Genomic DNA, 5,000 nt, shown 5'->3' with positions numbered 1-5,000 from the left:
AACCCCAATTTTGTAGTGAATCTTTCCGACAAACAGTTAAACAGCATTGTGTCATGTGCATTAGGTTATGGTTTGAAATTTGCTTATTCTAACAATGAATATGATTTTGTAGATATTGCTCAATCTTTTTGCAACTTAGAAAAATACAGTGATTTATCCACTGAAGATTTGAACATTTGCAAAGGTATTGTTTATGCTTCATTGTCTAAACAAGTAATACCAAATTGTCCAAATAGATTCTTAAAAGCATTAAGAACCCTGAAGGAAGACAATGATTTACATGTGACAAGAGCAGATAAAGCTAATGCGGTGGTAATTTTGAACAGAGTTGACTACCTGTCTAAAATGCATGACCTTTTGTCCGATAATACCACTTATGTTAAACTTAGGAATAATTCCCTAAATATGGTTAATACTCAGTTTAACAAAAAAAATGAAGTTGTTGTTAAGAGGGAAAGATGTTTTGATTAAGCAATTTTCTTCCATCTCACCTTCTCTTCCATATATGTACGGACTCATCAAGACACATAAGCCAAACAACCCTGTAAGACCTATCATTAGTTCAACCGGGTCGGTCTCGTATAAGCTGTCCAAGTGGCTTGTGTCTTTACTAAACCCCTTAGTTGGTAACATTTCAAATTCAAATAATTAGAATAATGTGGACCTAGTAGAGAAACTCAATGATTTAAATATTGATGATTTGATTGTATATCTCACGGAGACCATAGATGAGTTGTCTTTACCAATTTCACCTTTGGTTTGTATAGAACTCACCAATCTATGTATCTAAGATTGCAAGTTTGAATTTCATGGTGAATATTACACTCAAAAATTTTGTATGGCAATGGGTAATCCCCTTTCACCAGTATTAAGTAACCTATATATGGAATTTTTTGAAAAGAGGTTACTTAGTAATATTTTACCATCTCAGGCGGTTTGGTACAGATATGTAGGCCTGTGGCCTTGTACAGAAAATTTGGACACATTTTTAGTTTCACTTAATAACTTAGCTCCTTCTATTAATTTCACAGTGGAATCAGAAATTGATTTAAATTGCCTTTTCTTGATTGTCTTATTCATAGAGAAGGCAATAGTTTTAAATTCAGTATTTATAGGAAACCTATAATGTCCACTACTACTCTGGTCACCACAACAAAGTCAAATATTCAGTGTTCTCTTCAATGTTTTTACGTGCTCTACGCATATGCAGCCCGGAATTTATTGATGAGGAATTTGAAAATATTTTCAACATTGGTTTAAGCTTAAAGTACCCTAAGACTTTTATAAATAACGCTCTCAAAAGAGCCAAGAAAACTTTTTATAGGAATCAACCTACACCTCCCTTTGAAACCAAGGATCTTTTAGTCTTGCCATTTAGTGAAAGTCTTTCTCAGATTCCTCATTTACTCAAAACATGGAATATTAATGTAGTCTTCAACAATTCATGCACATTCAAGAAATTGACTATTAAGAATTCTCCAAAAAATTCATGTGGCTGCATAGACAAGGTTCCTTGTAAAGATTGTGGGAATTTTTATGTAGGGCTATTAGAATAAAGCAACATAAATATAGTGTCAGAACAGGACTCTAATGCTTTATTTGTGCACATGAGGGATTATAATCATTGTATAGACTGGACTAAGGCATCATCAGTTTTATCATGTAATCCTATTGTTAATAGGAACATCATTGAAAGTAGCCTTATCAAACAAACTGAGTCAGTCAATTTGAACATAAGTAATGGTATATGTAAATTAGATAATTACATAATTAAGAACATTTGTAAACAATTCGGTATAGAAGATTTTGGTTAATCCCATGAGTGGACAAATGACATGGTTCCATGTGGGGTCCTATGACCTTTCCTAATTTTTCCGTATGGTGCCTTGTGACCTCTCCTATTTTTTTCGTATGACACCTTGTTACCTCTCCTAGATTTACACTTTTCCGTTTATATTGTCTTTGTATTGTACTTTTGTCTGTATTCTCCCCTGAGGATGTGAATTACACGAAAGAGCTTGGGATTTCTGTGTTTCTTTTTCTTAAGTGGTTACCATCATATTTCTGATCACGTGTTCAAGTGATTTATTTGCAATATATATATATATATACATATATATATATATGTATGTATATATATATATATATATATATGTATATATATACATATATATGTGTATATATATATATATATATATATATATATATATATATAATATATATATTATATATATGCATGTATGTATGTATGTATGTATTCACCTTGGCCTTTCCACCTAGGTCTTTGGATCACGTGCTGGACCCGTGGATGACAGTTATTTCCCTCCCGGAAGAGAGCTCAGAGTTCGTATGGCCGATGTATGGGTAATGCTGTGACCTTACACGCACACACGCACCCAACTCCCTGCCCACGAGAGTTGGAGTAACGACTTGAAGCGCAGTGATACTGAAATTATTTCAACCCTGGGCAGAATTTGAACCCGGACCGCTGTAGTGACAGTCGAGGACTCTACCAACTGCGCGGGCGTGTGTGTGTGTGTGTGTGTGTGTGTGTGTGTGTGTGTGTGTGTGTGTGTGTGTGTGTGTGTGTGTGTGTGTGTGTGTGTGTGTGTGTGTGTGTGTGTGTGTGTGTGTGTTTGTGTGTGTGTGTGTTTGTATGTAATGTGTGCGTGTTTATATATGTTTATATATATATATATATATGTATGTATGTATGCATGTATGTATATGTATATGCATGTATGTATGTATATACTGTATATTTATACTACGTGTTCATAAAATTATGGTGCAATTTGAAATATTTGTATCTTCATCCCTATGTACGAGAGTAGCTAAGGAAATAATGCTAACATTGTAAAATATTGTATTAATCACTTAAGCATAACAACCAAGAGCGTGCATACAGTAAAGAAGCACCACACAGGAATTGCATTGCCAGGTGGATGAAGACGTTTATGGGAACAGGTTGTGTTATTTACCTAGTTCTGATTGGCCATATGTTGATGAATGAACTGTGCCATATGTACAACAAAAATTGTAAAAGAAAATCCAAAAAGATCCTAAGACAATCATCTTTATAAAAAAGGCTTTCAAAGTATTTTGTGAATGAGGATCTGCAGAGAGGAATTAATATGAAACCATACAAAATCGAAATGTATTAGATGTTGTAAGATGAGGATTATCATACACAACTTTGTTTCTGTAATCAGTTCAATGAAAGGATCAATAATGATTTTTCATTTCTTACCAATTTAATTTCCTATGTTGAAACAACATTCCATATTAGTGGAAAGGTCATAGATATAAATGTCGTATTTGGGAAACTGAAAAGCCACGTGAATATTCTGAGGACGAGAGAGATTCCCCCAAAGTCTGGTGTGCTTTGGGAAAATATGGAATTATAGAGACAATTTTTAAGGACTTTTGTTATTGGAGATAAATGTCTAGAAATGTCATAAAATTACTTTATCTCTAGGCTTGAACATCTACAACTGATAGAGAATACAGCTGTTCAAAAAGATGGTGTACCTAGTCAGTTTGCTGTGCGAATTGTGCATTTTCTAAATGGAAAATTCCCTAAGAGATGGATTGGTCTCCACGTTTACAAATTTGTCCTCATTGCATTTCTTTTTATAGGGCCATGTATTGTTTATTCAACTGAGCCTCGATCTTTAGATGACATGGAACCAAGGACAACTGAGGTGATTAAAGCTATTATTTTACTGAAGATCAGCTGGAAAATATATATCGATAACTACAAAATCGTATTACTTTTTGTCAGAGTAATGATGGTAAAAATGTTGAAAAATAAAGACAAATAAGTTATTTAAGTCGTTCTCCTTTTTCAGACTTTTTACAGATTAACTTTATCATATAGAGGTATGAAGACACAAGTATTTAAAATTGCAAGATGATTTTATGAACACCCTGTACATACATACATACATACATACATACATACATACATACATACATACATACATATATATATATATACATATATATACATATATATATATATATATATATATATATATATATATATATATATATGTTGATGTATGTGAGACAGAACGAGTAGAAGGGTGTTGAGGTAAAACACCAAAAACCGTCGGAGTGTTATTACTAACGTTTTGTCCTATAAGGACTTCCTCTGAGGAAGTTATTGTAGGACAAAACGTTAGTAACAATACTCCAGTGGGTTTTGGTGTGTAAGCCACCACAGTTCTACTCATATATATATATATTTGTATATATACATATATATATGTATATACATATATATATATATATATCTATATATATATTTATATATGTATGTATATATATATTTGTCTATATACATATATATATACATATATGTATATGTATATATACATATATATATATATAGTACATATATATATATGTGTATATATACATACATATATATGTATATATATATACATATATGTATAAATATGTCTACATACATATACATACATACATATATATGCATATATATGTATATATATACATATATACATATATATATATATACATACACATATATATGCATATATATGTTGATGTATATATATATACAAATGTATATATATATACATATGTATATATATATATATATGTGTGTGTGTGTGTGTGTGTGTGTGTGTGTGTGTGTGTGTGTGTGTGTGTGTGTGTGTGTGTGTGTGTGTGTGTGTGTGTGTGTGTGTGTGTGTGTGTGTGTGTGTGTGTGTGTGTGTGTGTGTGTGTGTGTGTGTGTGTGTGTGTGTGTGTGTGTGTTTGTGTGTGTGTATGTGTGTGTGTGTATGTGTGTGTGTGTGTGTGTGTGTGTATGTATATATACATACATATTCATATACATATAGAACTTTTATTTTATAATTGGAGACTATTCTTCACTTAAAAAGGAATGCTGGTTAATTCGATTCTACAATCCGTCTTTTCTGTTCACCTTCAAATTTTTCTTGACCACCTCATGATTCCACCTTTTCTGA

Source organism: Oratosquilla oratoria, chromosome 7 (genome assembly GCF_046742065.1).
Source record: "Oratosquilla oratoria isolate Oo_2021 chromosome 7, ASM4674206v1, whole genome shotgun sequence".
NCBI classification, from domain to species: domain Eukaryota; kingdom Metazoa; phylum Arthropoda; class Malacostraca; order Stomatopoda; family Squillidae; genus Oratosquilla; species Oratosquilla oratoria.
Note: the sequence above shows the minus strand (reverse complement) of the source record.